The sequence below is a fragment of the Mastomys coucha genome, unplaced genomic scaffold, assembly GCF_008632895.1.
Source record: "Mastomys coucha isolate ucsf_1 unplaced genomic scaffold, UCSF_Mcou_1 pScaffold18, whole genome shotgun sequence".
Taxonomy (NCBI): domain Eukaryota; kingdom Metazoa; phylum Chordata; class Mammalia; order Rodentia; family Muridae; genus Mastomys; species Mastomys coucha.
Genome location: NW_022196900.1, coordinates 7,610,837 through 7,630,716, shown reverse-complemented (window position 1 = coordinate 7,630,716; position 19,880 = coordinate 7,610,837). Strand labels below are relative to the sequence as shown.

The 19,880-nt window shown below is 51.8% G+C and overlaps 1 protein-coding gene across 1 annotated transcript in view; it reads left to right on the top strand.

Moving 5' to 3' along the window:
* Nucleotides 1–958: 958 nt before the first annotated feature.
* Nucleotides 959–19,880, top strand: part of Coro2a (coronin 2A) — a 55,986-nt gene continuing 37,064 nt past the window's right edge. Inside the window, exon 1 of the mRNA XM_031377334.1 lies at nt 959–1,048. The gene's annotated coding sequence lies outside the window, so the exon portion shown is untranslated. The remainder of the gene's footprint in view (nt 1,049–19,880) is intronic.

Below are 19,880 nucleotides of genomic sequence, written 5' to 3'. Positions count from 1 at the left end.
GGTTCAGCCGGAACCAGAGGAAGGCTTTAGTGGCCGCTAAAGTGATCAAGGACTCACCAGAGCTGAATGTGGTGGTATAGTCCTATAATCCCAGCTCCTGGAGGCTGAGGCAGGAAGAGGGCTAGTTCAAAAGCCAACCTGAGCAATTTAGTGAACTCTTGTTTCAGAAAAAAAGAGGAGAGGTCTCACCGTGTAGCTCAATGGTCAAGTACAAGCAAGGTCCTAGCGTTCAATCCCACCGTGACAAATCATACACACACACACACACACACACACACACATTAAATTAGTTATTGAGCCTACCAAGAACTCAGCTTAAGTCTCAACTTCTTATCTATGAAATGAGAGTATTATGACTTCATTGAAGGTGTTGGTAGATCGAATGTAATAAATTGTGTACTTACTTAACAACATATACAATACCTACTATGTGCCAGGTACCGTGCTAGCCCCACCACCACCACCACCAAATACATCACTACAAGACACGGAAGAACCCTTTCCAAGACAAGGTGGTGTGGCGTGGTTATTATGAAAGATATGACGTCCTGTCTTCCATATGCAGTGAGCACGGGGCTGAAAGCGGGAGAGGCTTGGACGCAGCGCCCCCTACTGGTAACAGTGGGAAGGATCTCCCGGATGCGCAGCCGCCCTCCGCTCTCCAGGTCTCCCGCCGCCTGCCGAGCTGCGGTCCGGGCGCTCGCTGCGGGATCCAGCCTGGAGCCACCGGGGAGGCTGGTGCGGTGACTGTCTCCATCTCAGCAAGGGGAAACTGAGGCTCGAGACCCGAATCCCACCCACAGCCTGCGGCGAGAGCGTGCAGGAGGCGAGAGAGTGTGTGCACGCGGGACAGGATCCGAGCTGCGGGCGACGGGCGGCGCACAGGCGGGGCCTCTCCGTCCCGCCCCGCCCCGGCCCCGCCCGGCCCGGTCCCGCCCGCCGGGCTGCGCGGGGAGGCGGCGGCGCTGGGCGCGGGGACTCCGCAGGCGGCGCGAAGCGTGGAGCGGGAGCCGGAGCCGCCGCCGCCGCCACCTGCGCGGCAGACAAGGTAGGGCGGGACCCGGCCGGGCGGCACGCTCGCTGCGCCCGGGCTGCGGCTCGGTGGCGGGAGGGATGCTGCCCCCGGGGTCGAAGAGACCTATCCTCTAGACCCCCGCACGACCTCACACAAAGCTCTGCCCCGCTCCGGTCCTCAGTTTCCCTAATGGGATAGTGGTGCGGCCGCCCCCTCGGTGGATGACTTGGAGCAACGACACCCCCTACCCCCACCCCAGGTTCGAGCTCCAGAGGTTAGGGGCCAGTCCGCAACACCCGCGCCTCTTGCGGCGGTGAGCGGCCCGCCCTGGGCGCGGCATTCAGTCCCGACAGGCCCCGGTGTGGCCCAGGTGCCCCGTGTACCCAAGTCGTGATTGTCCCTGCCCTGGCTGCGTTATCCGCGGGGGCCTTAGCTTCCAGTCCCGGGAAACGGTGGAGGAGGAAGCATCCCCGGGTCCCTGCCGAGGCGACCTGGGCGCGCGCGGGTGGGGCGAGCAGTCTGCTACCCAGACCAGCCTCATCTCCTGGGGCTGGAGGAGGAGCCCCGCGCTGGCGGTGGCCAGATCTCAGCCTCAGACCTGCCTGGACCCGAGCCCAGCAGACACCCACCTGCATTCGGGCAATGGAGAAGGACGTCCTGGTCCGAGCCTTAAGCAGCTGCAGGAGCCCAGTTCTGTGTACCAGCCTGGTGGGACAGGGTTGGCACTGCCACACTCGGACCTCAGTCCACTTGCCAGGAAGACCAGTGTCTCCTGTGGTTGGGAGAACTGAGCATGTGTCTAAGGGTGCAGTGACTGTAGGGTCTTTAAAGACCTCTGGTATAGGGCTGGGAAGTTCTATGAGATGCCTCTTGATGAAGGTCTTGTGTTGCATTCTTCTAGAGATGGAGAATCTCGCTAGCTGAAACTGGGGAATCTGTTCCTGCTGGGGCTGCAATCCTGCTAGCTAGCGATAGCATGTGGGCCCTTCTGCCTCAGAGCCTGCTCTTCCTCGAATGGTCCAGGGCCTTGTTCATAACCACCTGTGCCTCAGCGTAGGAATATGTCCTTACACCTCCCTCACCTCCTGACATCTCTTGAGGGGTGTGGAGGGAGAGAAAGGCCTGGACCCATCTCTGGACACTTCTGCCCATTTCCTGACATCTGTCCTAATTAAGGAACAGGTTCAGCACCCCCTGATTGCCTGCCCCCCCTCACTCCCCCAAGAACTTTCTTAGGACTAAAGGAGGAGACCCTCTCCTTCCCTCAGGCCCAGCGCAGATGGTGAGCCCTGTGTCATCTAGGTGGGCAGGCAGAGGGCTAGGTGGGCATTGTAAGGAGCTATGGGATGCCAGGGCCAAAGCAGAGTGGTAGGGACCTTGCCCTGAAGCCCCAACCCAGAGCTTCACTGCGAATGAGTGTTATTATCCCCTCATAAAGGGCGACTAAGTATAAGTGTGGCTGCCAGAGCCCAGCGCCAGCTCGAAACCCTAAGTACCACCTGAGTCCCCTGTCATTGTGTACCTTTGTGATCTAGGAGGCCACAGTGGATGTTGTATGAGCAAGGGAGGTTCTACTTATTACAAAGTCATCCTGAACTTTAAAAATGTACCGTGGATGAAGTTGCGGATTCTCTGACCTGAAAGGGTCTCTAGAAACCATCTCACCCCATGCCCTTATTCTATGGACAGTCTAGAAACCATCTATCTCACCCCACGCCCTTATCCTACAAGCAGATAATCGCCTACCCCTGAAGGGGGTGTGCCTGGTAAGAGCCACACAGCAAACCAGCCAGGAGTCCTATTTCCAAGAATGGGGTGCTTGGAAGCTAGGATGCAGCTCAGTTGGCAGCGTTCCATCCCCAAAACCAAATAGACTGAACTTGGAGACTTGCATTTGTAATTCCTCCACTTAGAGGTGGGAGGAGGAGGATGGGGGAATTCATTCACGGAAGCCAGGCTATCCTCTGCTACAAATCGAGATCAAGGATAGCCTGGGATATATGAGGCCCTGTCTCCAATTTTAAAAGGGGTGGGTGGTATAAAACATGTCATAAATGAAACTGTCTTGTTGCTTTGTAAAAGCAGCAAGATATAAACATTGAAGGTAAAAACCTGTGCTGGCAAGGTTGCAAGCTTTTGCCTGAGGCGTGTCGTTCTGTAGGGTAATCTGGCAGCCATAGAAACAAAAGTCTGTGAAGTGGATCTGCCTGCACTTTGCTCCCAGGCCTCTCCTCCGGGGACTTTACCCTGAGGAGGTCACTGGAGAGACACGGGTGTGTTACTCCTCTCGTGGAGTGTCCTGACAGTGAGGGAGCTGAGGCTTCTGGAACATTGAAGAAAGGCAGTGGCTAAGTGGCAAGATACTACCCCACCACTGCCCAAGTGGTCAGGAGGAAAGGCCCCGAGGTCAGGTGGTAGACACAGACCCTGTCCTCTCAGTGGTCTCTGGCCTGCTGGTTTCCACCTCAGTGTCTCCATCTGGGAAGTGGGCGTGGCCTCCGTGGTGACCAAGTCTGCACAGCTTAGCAATGGAGCCTTCTACAGGAGGAGCCAGAGTGCTCTGGACATCCAGAAATCGTGCCGCCCTCGCTTCCCCCAGAGATACATTTGTTCCCTTGGGGAGGGCCTCCAGATCCCCTCATGAGACTCTGCTGGAAGCTTTTGCTCTTCTTAAATAGCCCTGAATCCGACCTTGGAGAGCTTTCCCTCTTCTCTGCCAGTCATGAGAAGACCCCCAGATGATACTGCAGCTTCATTTTGATGCAGAGGGCGGGGTGAGGCCACCTGGCACTCACACTCCATCTGAAGGGCCAGGAGACCTCATTCTTTCTCTTTCTCTCTCTGGATGCCTTCTGGGCATCTACAAGGTGCTTATATGTTAGTTTAAACCACTCAAGAAAGGCTTATAGCAAACCTTTTTAAAATTAACAATAATAATAATGATGATGATGATGATTTCATGTGGTTCAACCTAAGTAGAAAAGGATATAATTAAAGATGCTATTACGGTTCCTTACTCTAAGTGAGCCAGGAGATGTGGTAGGTGTGATTAGATTTGGAGTAAGGAGGTCTTGAGGGGCAGCCTGATCAACATCAGTGATGACAGCCACAGGGCTACTGTCTGTTGAACAGCACTTACTACTCCAGGCCTCTTCCCCAGGCCGACCCCAGTGTTTACTAAACACCTTCACCAAAGAGTAGGCCAGAAGGAATTTGAAAGCTGTCTGTTAGGGAAGGCAGAAGGTGACTGAGGAAAGAAAAGGCAAGCAGGAGGGAGTAGAGGAATGTGACCACAGAAAAGGGGACAGCCATTCTAGGAAGGTAGGTGGCTTGGGGACTCTGAGAGGTTGACTTGGCCAAACAGGGTTGAACTGTGGGAGGTGGGGTGTGGGGAGGCAGTGAGAAGCCCCTAAAATAGGTTGGCTCTAAGAAGACCAGGAAAGCAGGAGAGAGCAAGAAAGAGAATGGCAGAGGCCAAGGTCCTGATTACCTAAACCACCCCCACCCATGTGCAGGGTGCAGTCCCACAAGTTAGTGAGGGAGGTACTATTTTTAAGGCTCTCTCTCTCTCTGTGTTAGAAAAGCATGAAGTGCAGAGAGGCTTAGTAACTTGCAACACTGTCTTAGGGGGAAGCTAAGGCCTCTGGCCCAAAGCCCTGAGAGCCATGCCGGCTCTTGAACAGAGCCAGGGCGCAGCCACCTCTACACACTCCTGTTTCCTGGGATCGCTGTGGTTTAGCTGTTCCTGTCACTGCCAAGTTCATTTGTTGAAACCTCAGGGTGATGGCACAGGAGGGGCTGGTTGGATCTGGAAAGCAGAACACTTCTGAAGGTTCATGTCCCTGCAAAAGAAGTCCCAAGAGAGGCACCCCTTCTACCCTGGGGACACACAGACCATCAGGCACTCTTGCCTGAACCCGGAAGCCAGCTGGCCGCCCCTCCTGCACACTCCTAGTCTGCAGCCTTATCTTGGACTCTAGGCTCCAGGAACAGTGAGAAGTACATTGTGTGATTCACGAGCCACCAGTTACAGGACTCAGGTGGCAGTCACAGGAGTGTCCAGATCTGGGTGACAGGGGTGGGCCTGTGAGCTAGGGGCTCAACTCCATGTTTGCAGAACAGTGGAGGGGCCAGACTGGAACACAGGCAGGAGACGGGGGGGGGGCAGGCTGGCCCGGCTTCCTGACTCTGTTCTCCTGTTGGTATTGCCAATACCCTAGGCAGGTGAGGGTTCAGACTCCTTCACTCACTCAGCCTTCCGAAGCCAGAGGTGCGGGTTTGGGCAGGTCGGAGGGTAGACGCCAGGATCTGTTTATTTTTCCCTGTGTTTCCTTTGTTTCAGTTTTGATGTTTTGGAGACAGTGTCTTACTCTCTATTCCAGGACAGCCCTAAACTTAGTACTGCAGCCCCGGCTAGCCCTGGACTCCTGCTTCAGTCTCCCCTGGAATTACAGGGGTGAGCCACCCTGTCTCCTTCTTAAGTGAATCTAGCGTGATGTAGGTAGATCGTATCTCAATAAAGTTAACTTACAAAGAACCCGCGCTTGGTTTTTCCTGCTGTGAGTATTTGATGATGGTGGATTAAACTTTAGAAAAGGACCAAAAAAAAAAAATAGAAAAATTAATGTTTCATGTCTTCATGTCCCTGGAGATCAGTTTGAACACTTGGGGGTGGGGGAGCTTCCTTCCTACTTTTTGGACACTGCCATCCTCATTCTCCGGATGAGAAGCTAAGGCCCCGTGTTGCCCAAGGTTGACTTTCAAACCTTGCCATCTGCCTGCAGAATCCAGACATGTTGTCACTCGTCTCTGTCTGCAGGCAAACGCTGGAAGAGGTGGGTTTCATCAAGTCACCTCTATCACCCACCTACCCCACCCTACTCCTAGCTGTGGGGCTAGCGGGCTTCAGGGATAACCGGGGTCTCGTTTGAAAGAGAAATTGGGGCAAGGAGAACCTGTGTGGGATTCTCATGACAGCTGCTTCTAGCTTGGCCTTGGGCCCATAGCTTGTAGACAGCTGGCAAGTGGCTTGATCCCTGGAAGTACTGAGGACTTAAAGGAGACCCAGGGCAGAGTCTCATCCCTCAGCCTCATTGGGAAGTGACAGGTGATGGGAAAGAGATGGGCCTTGCCAAGCCACACTACCTCTCCCCGACCCCCAGGACTTTTCTCCTGCAACCTGACTGTGCATTTCTCTCCGTACTAGGCCAGCACGCTCTGACAGCCAGCCACTAGCTGGTCTTAAGCCAGGATCTTTCCCTGCTCACCTGCAGAGTAATATCATAATGACACCAGCCACTGGCTTCAGGGACGTGTGTGGCAAGGGCTCAGCAGAGCATGGTATATGGGTGCTCAACAGGTGGGCCGCTCCCGAGGGCTGCCCCAGGTTGGTGGCCAAACTGGTGGACTGAGCTCCCTTCACAGAGAGCTGCACCACAACGGGTGGGTCCCAGCCTGTGCAAGAGACAAGCTTGAGCTTCAGGGTTGAGAACCAGAGTTCAAGTTTGTAGATAAAGGATCTAAGAAAAGGGCCTGGCCCTGCCACTGTGGTGCCTTTTACACAAACCCCATCCCTTCCTTTTGCCTGTGTCCCCATCCATAAAGGAGAACTTTTTTCCTTCGGTCTTGTTGATGACAGTTACCACCATCACCAGCGGCCATCCACTGCGGTGCTTCTGAGTTTGGAGGGAGGGATGGCTAAACCAGAATCGACAGAACCCTCAATTGCCCAGGGCCAGCCCCAGTGTGGTGTTCTTCTTTCTAGTCCGTTCTTCTTGAGGCAGCAGAGGGGGAAGAGCGGGAGCAGAGGGTAAGACTTTGTCTTACGAGACATTTAGGGTTGCTGTAGAATAAAAAGTTTACTTATCTAAGTTACTATGCTGTTGTAGCTGACCCGCCTTCTGTGTTCCTCTGAGGCCAGACACTGCGGTCTCAGGCACTTAGCACCTCATCCTAAAACAGCAGGAGATTAAGTAAAGGATTGATTGCTAGAGACTTTTCCCTGTTGTCCAGATGCCTCTTGCTTGTCGGGCTAGGGGGAGGTTTGGAGCAGTAGACTTCTGTTGAACCAGGAGAAGAGAATAACACTCTCCTCCTGGAAGAACTTTTCCATAAGCGAATATGCATCGTCTCACGTAAGTTCACATACAGATTCACGCATGCTCATTGATACATTTCCGTTCGAACCAGTTGGGCCCAGCTTGCATTCATTCTCACAGTTACATACTTACACACACACAGGCATACGTTTTCACAACTACATACTTATACACACATCCATACTTACATGTGCACATGGAGCAAAAGACCAAGCACTGCTGCAGAAAGAGCTTGATAATCACAGTTATAATTTTAAGAATTCTTATAGGATCATCCATCATTAAGACTTAAGAAGTCATCTATTTGTCTATATAGCATCACTACAAGACAGTACATCTTCGTGGATCTGCAGAGATCTGCTCCAAAGGGGTGTGCTATTACTTAGTGATTGATATATATGTTTAATAATAACAGGAAAAGCATATACTTTTTAAAGATTTATTTATTTATTTATTTAATGTATGTGAGTACACTGTCACTCTCTTCAGACACACCAGAAGAGGGCATCAGATTCCATTACACATGGTTGTGAGCTACCATGTGGTTTCTGGAAATTGAACTCAGAACCTCTGGGAGTACAGTCTTAACCACTGAGCCATCTCTCCAAACCCTGGGAAAAGCATATTAATAGCAGGAATCGTTCCTAAAATGAATCCCTCACGGACTTGCTTAATAAAAGGACATACCTATTGCAGGTTAAATAATAATCTGAAGCGGGCTATCTCAGGATGATCACCTGCTAGTTATTAGCTTGTCCCATTATGGCTCCTGACACTCAATAGCTTATCACTCCAGGGGGAGCCATAGCTATAATCAAAAAGCTGGGAATCAGGGATACTCTAGCTAGGACCTCCAATCCAGTCTGGGTGGGGTGGGACCCTACCGAGACACCCTGGAAGAGGCAGAGCCTTCTGGGCTGCTTGTGGGGTGTGGAGTCAGCCACCTATAAAGGCCAGGACCTCACCCACTTCTCCAGACTTTGTTTCTTCCCTTACAGAATGGGGGTGACTGGGCCGGAATGTGGCTTAATTGGCAGAGTGCTTATCTAGCTTGTAGAAACTCTTGAGTTCAACTTCCAGCACCCTATAAACTGGGTGTGGTAGCTGTGTGTCACTAATCCCAGCACTTGGGAGATAGAGGTAGGAGGCTCTTAAGGTTCAAGGCTGTATAGCAAGTTTGAAGCCAGGTTGGGATGCAGGAAACTATTTCAGAAAAAAGGAGATTGCTGCTAAGTACCTGCTCTGCCCCATACTGGCTTGTTTAGAGCCCCAGACTCTGAAGGGTATGGAAGCACAGTACCAGGCGCCCCTCCATTGTACTTGGTTCTGAGTCCCTGGGCACGTGGGCAGGAAGCGTTTCCAGTCTGTTGTGAGAAGTCTGTGGTCAAACTGGTCAGGGACAACCAGCTAGACAAATGGCTGCCAATGCCCTCACACCACCCGATCGAACAGTTTCAGGGAATGCCTGCTTATATTCACTTGGAGGGGACCCTGATGGCAGCCACCACTCAATCACAGATCACAACCCCTCTGGGAAAGAAAACCAGCTGTGCCAACAGGACCCATTAGGCCTAAAGTGCTGCTTCCCACCCCTCCCTCACCGCTTCCCCACCCCAGTGAAAGTGTCCAGAACCTGAGGAGCTGTGGGAGCTGCCGGGTTCAGAGGCGGAGGTGTCATGTCACCACCATGAGGACTGGTCTACCATCAGAGAGAGAGGACCAGCATAGCATGCCACTGGGAAAAAGAACTATCTAGGGGCAGAAGGAGCGTGTCTGAGTCAGATATGAAAAGACAATGTACACATAAATGTAGAAAAAATGTTCAAGCCAGGTTTGGTGGTGCAAACTATAATCCCAGGCATTTGGGAGACTGAGACAAAGGCATTGCAAGTTCAAGGTCTGCCTAGACATTAGGTCCTGTTTCCTAAAGTTAAAAACCAGGCGGCTGAACGAGTAGGCTTACCTAGCATGTAAGAGGCCCTGGGTTCCATCATCAGTACTGTGGGTAGAAGGGACGGAGGGTAGGAGACTATTCAGACATCTGTCTGGGGAGCTTCACTGGACAGGTTGTGTTTTCTATGTTTTGAATTTTCTAGACACGTACACATTTCCCCACTACACTTGTGGTGCTGAGTATGTCTGTACCACCGTTACAGTGAGAAGGAAGACCCAGTTAGCATCAGCAGGCCAGAAGGTGATGTAGCCTTCATGGGGATACCAGAGGAAAGGTCTCACAGCTCTGGGGCTGCAAACACAGTTGGCATTGAGACTGGCCAGAGCCAGGAGGTGAGGGTCCTGCCACAGCGGGGCCCTTCTCTGAGTGGTGCGGAGACGGCTAGCACAGGTCTGGGTACACCTGGGCAGGCAGGGGCCCAAGCCTTGGGGTCTTTGATGAATCAAGAACCCAGGGTGATGCCAGGCCCTAGGAGGATGGTCAGCAGGGAGGCTCCATTCCCTGAGCAGCATGGGGTCTCGGTCTTTGCCCTCAGCACACTCCAGCCTTCAGCCACTTTGCACAGTAAATAAAGAAGCTAAACCACTGTATTGATTTGGTTTGGCTTTTGAGACAGGGTTTCCCTATATAGCCCTGGCAGATAGGATACTCACTACATAGCCAGGGCTAGCCTGGAACACCTGACAATCCTTTTGCCTCAGTTTCTGCAGTGGTGGTGTGTGCCGCCGTGCCTGGCTCCCATCTAGAGTGTCTCGTTTTGTTTCGTTTTCTGATGTTGTGTGATGGCTGTTTTGCCTCCATGGATGTCTGTGTATGACTTTCATACCTGGTGATCACAGAGGCCAGAAGACGATGTTACAGTTAACAGAGTTGTGAGTTGTGAGCCACCATGTGAATACTGGGAATTGAGTCTGGGTCCTCTGGAAGAGCAGCTGGTGCTCTTAACCACTTAACCGGCTACTCGGCCCCACACATCTAGACCCTGAATGTGTGTTCTCTCGTCTCTCATCCCTGTACCTGGCTCATGCTAGATAGGGGCACAGATGGATTCACACCTGCTCATACTAGGCGCCCCCTCTTCTTCATCCAAAGCAGGCTTCCAAGCTAGACAAAGGGGAATGTGCCCGCACCAGGGAGCAGTTCAGACTGCCCAGGGAGCAGGGAGAATGGCCAGAGGAGTCTGAAGAGTTTGGGGAGCTTGCTGACCACTCATTAGCCTCAGCCCTACTGTAACCATGACATAGTGGCTTGGCCATTGGCCAATCATGAGAAAGGTACAGAGCTTTACTTTCCACACACAGTACTGGAGTCTCAGCCCAGACCAGATCAGCTGTTTACTCCCTAAGTTGTTACTATTTTTCTTTTCTGGTTTTTTTGAGACAAGAGCTCATTTCTGTGGCCTCAGCTAGCTTGGAACTTGCTAGGTGGACCAAGTTGGCCTTAAACTCAATAATGCCTTTGCCTCCTAAGTACTGGAATTAAAGGCATATTCTACTGTGCTTAGCTATTTTTTTTTCTTTTGGGTGGTGGTGGTATTTTTCAGTACAGGGTTTCTCTGTGTAGCCCTGACAGTCCTGAACTTATAGACATCCACCTGCCTCTGCCTCCCAAGTGCTGGGATAAAAGGCATGTGCCGCCGCCACCACCCAGCTGCTGTTTTTCTTTTTCAATGCTCTTTTGTTCTTTCCTTTTAAATAGTACTTTTCAATATAAATTTTGAACAGGACCTTTGTCCCCATATTCATAGCTTTCTGAGTATGTAGCACAAGGCTCAGAGACACTGAGTGGGTCAAACAGATCCAGGCCTTGCCTTTATAGACTCCTGGTCTGAAGATGTCAGAAGGAGTCATTGGACAGTCCACAGAATCAGAGGTAGGGGTCTGGAGAGGAAAAGAGATAAAGAGCCGATGGAGCAGAGCGTGGCTAGCCCTGCTAAGGAGCCAGGGGCGCTCGGGTGAGTGTGGACAGTGGGCATGCTGGACAGGAGAAACAGCCTGGAAAGTCCTGAGGTAACAGGAAAGGACGGTTGGGGATCAGAAGAGGTATAGATCTGCAGCCCAGCTCCCTGAGCAAGACGGGGCTTGAAGGTGGGAGGCTTAGAGTCAGACATTTCAAAAAAGCAGAGAGAGAGCCTGTGAGGGGCCTTAGGCTCAGTAATCCTATTATGTAGGCGGTCCAGCTTGAACTACCAGGGGCCCTACTTCACAGAACAACAGAGGAGAGGTAGGCTTAACAACAGAAGTGGGAAGTTAGAGATGTCCCAAGAGGTGTTTCAGACATGGAACAGGAAGATGGGGGTCTGCCCATGATGGGTTGGCTCCTAGAATTCAGTTAGAAGCTTGGAGGGTGTTCTATTCATCTGGACCAGCGGTTCTCAACCTTCCTGATCCTGTGACCCTTTAATACTGTTCCCTCATGTGACCCATTAACCATAAAATTATTTTGTTGCTACTTCATAACTGTAACTTTATTACTGTTATGAATCATAATGTAAGTGTTTTTGGAAATAGAGGTTTGTTGAAGGAGTCCAGACTGACAGGTTGAGAACTTCTGGTCTAGACCAAGCTTAGCCTGTGCCCGAGATGGGAGATAGAGGCCAAGAGATTATTCGAGGATGAAACAACTTCTCAGAGGTGAAGAGGCTCAGGGAGGCAGCAGGGCTTGTTGAGGTCAAACAGTTTGTAGGATACTCTGTGCCGTGAGTCCCTTTCCTGAATTTTCCTGAAACCTGAAAACTGCTGCTGGCTGAGTCTACACTGTGGAAGTCAGGAGGTTGGGAGAGAGTCATGGTCACTGTGGGATACACAAAGCAGACATGTGGAAGGCTCCCTGGAGGAGGGAGACTGTGTGTCCTGTACCGTGTCAGGCTTGGTGAGCAAGAGATTTGCTCAGCCTGGATGGGGGGCTGGGTTCATACTCTGATTGACACCGGGCAGGATGGAGGGTTGACCTATTCTGGCAGGGAGAGGGTTTTTTTGTTTTTGTTTGTTTGTTTGTTTGTTTGTTTGTTTGTTGTTGTTATTTACATTTGGTGTTGAGAATGAACTCAGGGCCTCTCACAGGCTAAGTGCATACTCTGCTATAAGCCGCACCCTAGCAACCAAGGAGAGCTTGCTCATTGATACAGACCAGAAATGCATGACCACAGGAAGCCAAACTCGTGTCAGCTCTGTCACCAACTTGAAATTCTCTGTAGAAGATGCCCCCCATATGGCTCTCTCTCAAGCTGCTGGCTCATCTCCCTGATGCCTTCCTTCCTCTCTACCCTAGCCCCTCCAGACATCTCAAAGGCCACAACTTGGCTTTTAGTGCCCAGTGGAGAGACAGTGGGGAGGTTTGGAGCAGGATGCTGCCCTGACAGCAGCCCCCAGGAAGGTTCAGAGAGGCAGGAGCTGGGGATTGGACAACCGGAGGGGACAGAGAGGGACTGAAGAGGGCTGTGGAAACAGGAGCAGGCCTCAGGCCTGTGCCGCATCAGGCCCAGGACCATAGCTGTCCAGGCCAGAACACCATGAAGATCCTTACAGGGTCTACTGATGCAATTGGCGAACAAAGCTGACAATCTGGGTCCTGAAGGCATCCTAGTTCTCAGCTCCACAGATCACAAAACATCCTAGGCCCCCTGACAGCAGCCCAAGCTCGCTCTGATGGGTCCTGTTTCATAGGCGAGGGCTCACCTGCAGTAACCGAGAGTAACTGAGATAGAGATTCAGGGACTCACCTGCAGTGCAGGAAGAAGACTAACTTGGTGGCCTGAGCCCCAAAGCCGGACAAGGGCTGTCATTTTGGGACTCTAGACCTGGAGAGGAGAATTCCTTCCCCGCCCCACACACATGAGCTCCTGGCTCTCGTATTCACACATGAAGCATGAGAAGCAGCATGTACCGTGTGTCCTGTTCCTGTAGCATGAACACCCTCTGTGATGCTTTGTACTCCGGGGGCTTCCAAAGTGAGATGTGCACTATGGGGCGAGCAGGCAACATATAAGCTGCATCAACAAGAACAGCTCGGGGCTCAGTGCGGGCTCAGTGGAAGAGCACCGTGGCTTGCACAGGGCCCTGGGTTCCACTCCCACACCAAAACGAAAAGATTTAGGCTCACTCATGATTGTCAGGTGTGGACACAGGCTCCCCAGTGAGTATCTAGCAGATCTGTCTTATGTGACTGAGGAATCTCTAGGGAGAAGGGAAAATGCAGAAAAGGGGCGACTGGGACCCCTACTCTTTTGGTCTGTTTAGCAGGATATCCCAGTTAGTTATTGGTTGATTAATCCAAACTAACCCAGCAGATTAACAGAGTATATTAACTGCCCATTATATAACTTAGCTAACTCTTCCCCAAGGGACAAGGGTTTTTTTTAATGTTTTTTTATTGGTTATTTTATTTATTTACTTTTCAAATATTATCCCCATTCCCAGTTTCCCCTCCACAAGCCCCCATTTCCTCCTCCCTCCCCCTGCTTCTATGAGGGTGCTCCTCCCACACCCCTCTCCTGCCTCAGTGGCCTAGCGGTCCCCTATCTTAGGTCATCAAGCCTCCACAGGACCAAGGGGCTACCCTCCCAGTGATGCCAGATAAAGCTACATATCCAGCTAGAGCCATGGGTACCCCCCTCTGTATTCTTTGGTTGGTGGCTTAGTTCCTGGGAGCTTTGGGGAGTCTGACTGGTTGACAATGTTGTTCTTCCTTTGGGGTTGCAGAGCCTCTCAGGGGACAGCTCTGTCAGGTTCCTATCAGCAAACACTTCTTGGCATGGCAGTAGTGTCTGGGTTTGATGTCTGCATGTGGGATGGATCCCCAGTTAGGGCAGTCCCTGGATGTCCTTTCCTTCAGTCTCTCCTCCACTCTTCTTTTCTTTTCTTTTGTTTTTCGAGACAGGGTTTCTCTGTGTAGCCCTGGCTGTCCTGGAACTCACTCTGTAGACCAGGCTGTCCTCGAACTCAGACCACTCTTGAGACAAGTTTTTTTAATTGTTTAATTGTATTTTATGCATGTATTTGGTATGTGTAGATACACATGTGGCACAGCATGCATTTGGAAATCACAGGACACCTTGTGGGAGTCAGTTCTTCTTCTTGCATGGAGGTCCCAGGAATTGAACCAGAACTCAGATTGTCAGGTTTGGTGGCAATCACCTTTACATGCTTAGCCATCTTGCCGGCCCCCTAAGGGAAAGAGGTTTTAAGAGAGCTGGATGTGATGATGCATATCTGTAATCACAACAGTAGGAGCCTGAGGCAGGAGGATCACCACAAATTTGAGGCTAGTCTGGGCTATGCAGTCAGACCCTCTCCCTCTCTCCTTCCCTCCCTCCCTTTTACACAAACAAAACTAAAAATAGGTTAATTGTCCCAACCCCCCACCCATGTGGGCTTGTAACTTGGGGACAGCATTTGAAGGGCAGATTGACAACCACTCTGAATAGCTGTGAATGTCCCTCATGTTTGTGTCATATCTTTTCATATCTCCTGCTGATGGGCTCTGGAATTTAATATAAAATAATGGTTGCCAGGTGGTGGTGGTGGCACAGACCTTTCGTCCCAGCACTTGGGAGGCAGAGGCAGGCAGGTCTCTGGGTTCAAGGCCAGCCTGGTCTACACAGAGAAACCTTGTCTCGAAAAACCCAAAAAATAAATGAAATAAAATACTTGAGTGCAGTCTCAGGGGTTCTGCCCTTTGGGATGACCACGTGTGGAAGCTGAAGCTGGAGAGATGGCTCAACAGTTAAGAAAGAGCACTGAGTGAGGACCAGGGTTCTATTCCAGCATCCACTCTGGAGTTACAGACTCAAAGCTGTCTGTAACTCCAGTCCCAGGGGATCTGACCCCCTCTTCTAACCTCCAAGAGCACCAGGCACCCTCATGGTGCTCAGGCATGCACACAGGCAAAACGCCCATATACATAAAAATAAATATATATTTTTTAAGTTTGGAAGTGGAATGGTACTCAGGTATAATACCAGCACACACAAGGAGCAGAGCTTCGACATTACCCCTCACAGTGAGTTTGAAGCCAACCTAGGATGTATGAGAACGTGTTTCAAAGAAACAAGAAGCTCATAGCTTGTGCTAAACCTGTGGTCTCCTCTTAGCTTCACCCCCATAGTTGAGATAGATCTCTGTTACACACTTGCACACATGTGTACAAGTGTGTGTGCACACACAGACACACATGCACTGTCTACTGTGAGTATAGAGTCCTACCTGACTTTGACCTGTCAGCCTTGGGAAGATGCTGGATAAAGCAATGTGTTCAGGTTCACCCCATGGCACTCGGGCCGCTGGCCTTGCCAACAGGAAAAATCCTTGGGTTTGTCTTCCCTCCTGGCCCCCAGAAACCCCATGTTTCCAACCCAAGCTGCTCTCAGTCAAAGCACTTCACCTTTCAAAGGCTTGAGGGCAAAAGCTGGGTGAGGTGGCACACACCAGTTAACCCCAAAACGTGGAAGGCTGCATCTGTGTTTAAGACCAGCCTGAGCCACATAATGAGGCCCTTCTTTTAAAGGGAAAAGAAGCTCTGACCCACCCCACCTCCCCGAGGATTCTGATAATATGAATGACCCCTGACCTTTCCACATAAGGCCTTTTCTCCTTTTCGAGCCACCCTTGGAATTTGTCCTTCCACAAACAAGTTCCCACTATTACTGAGAGTGGTAGAGATAAGAGGGGAAATATTTGGTGCTGTAACCAGGCACAGGATGAAAGGAAACTTTGTTCGCTGTCTTAGAAGACTTTCAGGCCTGATTCCTCTTCCCAGATCTGCCCTCCTGGATCTTGCTGTGTGATCATTCTAAGTTGTAGAGGACCTGTTGTACTGAGGGTCCTCAGCCCCCATCTAGGGTGTGTGGATTCAGACTGGGTGAGGTGACAGCTTTGACACACCAAAGTAAGACAACCAGAAACCAGAGAGAAAACTGTCCCACATGGAAGCTTCCAGCCTACATCCGAGCCATCCCAGAAGTCTGTGGTCAGGGACTTCTGATGTCTGTGAGCTGTTACTGTGGAAGCCACAGATGGCTGCTGGGGCTCCAGGGACTGATGACAGCAGAAGCCAGAAAACGGCCCTCCCAAAGGACTGAGTTCTCCATCACTGGCAGGATGCAAGCCAAACCCCTCAGAGTTGAGCAGGAAAGGTGTGGAGAGGGAGGCAGGGAGCCAAGCTGGCCCCGACTGAGCCTGGTCACCTCTGGGACTCTATGTGACTTACTCTTGCCTCCTTGTGCAGTGCCGGGCCCATCTGAGAGGAAGAGCTAGTGGGTCTGGCAGAGAATTAGACTCAGCAAGAGTTAGAGGTTCTGAGTCAGCAATGGTGGGCTGCGGGATACAACAGACTTTCTCTGATTTTATCTAATTATAGGGACATGTGACACCCCACAACCCCAGCACATGCAGGCGTACTCTCGAGTGTGCGCGCGCGTGCGCGCACACACACATATACACACACACAAATGCCACCCCAAGAAGTAAAGCAGCGTGAACACTTTTGCTCTACTCCAGCCCTTCTCAGAGCCCAGGACACTTTTACTGTAAACCCCTTAGATCCCAGCCCCGACTTTCAGTGAGGACTCGGTAAAAGTTGCCGTTCCTTACATTTTAAATTTCTGGCCTTGAACTCACTGTATAGTCGAGGATGGCTTGAGCTTCTGACCTTTCTGAGATAACAGATGTGTACCACCTCACCGGACTCCTGCAGTGCTGGTGACCAATCCCTGGGGCTCCATGCATTCTAGGTAAACACTCTGCCAAACTGAGCTTCGCCCCTGCCCAGGGTTCCTTATTTAAAACAGGTGGTCACTCTGGAACAGGCAGGGTGCCAAGGGCTTGATGTTAGAGCATCTTCCAAGTAAGAGGAAGAAACCAAGGGAGGTCTCCAGGCCCCTGTGTGGTGAGATGAGGTTTGAACCTGGCGGGTGGGCTCCTAACCACCTCCTTAATGGTGACAGAGTCCTGATAGGATCGCAGTGTTTCCTAAGTAAATCAAGCCCTCCCCCCGCCCCCCCCCCAGTCTCCCTTTGCAAGGCTCTCTGCAGCCTCAGGAGGGCTATCAGGGTGCTGCTTGTTCCCTTTTGTTAGATGGAGTACAGGGACCAGGGCTTGCCCTTCTCCAAAAGTGGACAGTGGTTAGGGAGAACCATTACTGCCTGGACCTGGGGGGAAGTTCCCTCTGTCATGTCCTGCAACAGAGGAGACACCTCAGCCACCAGGATGCCTGTGCCAGGTTCCCCAGCCAAGAAAGCCCTGAGAAGCTGGGAAGACAAAGTCAAGAGCAAGTCTCAGTGGGGACCGGCCTGTTCCAGCTCCCACCTCTTCGGAGCCCATCAAGAACTGTCTCGGAGGCCCCGGAGAAGCTGGAAGATGGAAGCTTCCCAGGGAAGTGGCTGCAAAGACTGACCCTGTCCACTCCACCAAGGAAGACTGAGTGTGACCCAGCTCTGCCCTCCTAGGATGGTGATGAAGAGAAAGATGGACCGATGATCTGGAGGGAACTCTCAGATCCTAAGCAGGACACAGAGCAGCAGTTCTTCAAGGACACTCCCCAGACCAGCTGCTTCATGGCCAGGGGGGACTTACAAATGCGGGTCCCCAGACCCCCCGCCCCCCTCCCCGAGTCAGAAACTGTAAGGTGGGCTGTCCATATGGCTGGAGTCAGCTCTCCAGGGGTTTCAGACTTCAGACCCCAGAAAACACGTGTAAACCAGGTCTGTCCGTCCAGTGCCGCCCCCCCCCCGCCCCCTCTTAACCCACTATCCCTCAGCAGAAGCACCTCATCCTGGGAACACTGGCATCTTTTTCCTGAACTCTTCACCCCCCAGCTCCTAGCTGATAACAGTTACAATCTGGCAGGAGATGCTATTTGGCCTCTGTCCTCCAAGCCTGCAGCGGGGGCCCAGCCTGCTCAGAGGATCTGGGTGGAGCCTGGGAGGCCGAAGCAGAAGGTGCTGTCAGCTGTTGCAGGCCTGCCTGGCCTGCCTGCCGGGGGAATTAGGTCTGACCAGCAGCATTTATCACCATGGTGACAAGCAGGTGAGAGAGAAGCAGGGAGGAACTTCCCATCACCTTCCTTGTGGGGGCTGAGAGTTGAGGAGTTCAGATCTGGGGTCTCTAGTCACAGGTCACCCTGAGCATAGATAGCCAAGGATGCCCTCAGACTTCTGTGCTCTACAGTGGCTGCAGCAACCGGTCCACATGTAGCAAAACCTGCTGGTTTCCTCCAGACCAGTCTGGCTTGAGGAACGAAAATCCCCCTCTCAGTCCTCTGAAGGCAAGTGGGACATCTGCAGCTCTGGCCACATGACACCTCGACTTAGCAACCTCGATGACCCCCTTCCTCCACACACCAAGCCCCAGGCTGACCCTTCAGCACCCTGGCCAACTGCAGCACTCCTACCCTAGCCTCTAGGTAGGAGGCCCATACCCTCTTGCTTCTCTGATCACTCTCACACCCTGACCATACATGCATCTCACATACCATTCTAGACCAGGTGGCATAAGCCCTACCTCACACCTGGGATCCTTCCCTTCCTGCAGGGGCTTGCTTCTGCCTTGAAGGATCCTCCCAGTGATGCTCCTGGGTTCTCAGGTCACTGTCTCCTGCTTCAGGTTACAGCTTGGGGACTGGGGCTGTAACTCAGGGGGAAGGCATTTGGATAGCATGCTTGAAGCCCAGGGTTGAGCCCCAGAGAAAAAATAGACAGATCTCAGTTCAGTCTTGTTCACCAAGAATGTACTTGATTGGTTTCTGATGTCTCCACACCCCAGTCAACAACTGGACACCCACCAGTTCGATCACTTCCACTTTGTCCTTACCCCTGGCCCATAGCTCCTAGTGTAGCCACCTCTACAGAACTGGTTGTGGACCACTGATCCCTGCAACAGGCAATGATGGCTGACTTGTGGGTTCATAGGGGGCTATGGCTCAATCCCAATCCTAGAGCTGAAACTATAGGACCCCAGCTCTTTTCTGTCCCCTGCAGGACCCTGAGCAAACATTTTCCCTGTGTAGACCCATGGCCTTCTCTGCCCAAAGGTAGATCTGGGAGATACGTGAATCGCTACACAAGGTACAGAGCGCAAGGCCTCCAAGAGACATCTAGGAGATTTCTTGGTGGCTAGAGAGTCCCAGATAAAGGACTTAAGGGCCAATAAACCCGCATGGAGTTTGTCTTGGGTCCTCATTGGAGTAATAAACAGGAAAAGTTTCTGTTCTGGATTTCTAGGAGGCTGAAGCAGCAAGGAGCCAGCTCTCATGGACTGGGATAGTTGATGGACAGTGCACTGTTCTCATGGGTAGCTGATGGACAGTGCACTGTGCTCATGGATAGCTGATGGACAGTGCACTGTGCTCATGGATAGCTGATGGACAGTGCACTGTGCTCATGGATCGCTGATGGACAGTGCACTGTGCTCATGGATAGCTGATGGACAGTGCACTGTGCTCATGGGTAGCTGATGGACAGTGCACTGTGCTCATGGATAGCTGATGGACAGTGCACTGTGCTCATGGATAGCTGATGGACAGTGCACTGTGCTCATGGATAGCTGATGGACAGTGCACTGTGCTCATGGATACCTGATGGACAGTGCACTGTGCTCATGGATACCTGATGGACAGTGCACTGTGCTCATGGATAGCTGATGGGCAGTGCACTATGCTCATGAATAGCTGATGGACTGCCACGCACACTCGTCTACTCCAGTCACATCCAAAATATCGGGGATAAAATCCTGATAAAGGATAAGAGGCAATAAGACTTCAAAAGGAGATCTGTGCCTCCTGGATTTCAGACACTCGCTGGTATCTCCTAACTCAGACA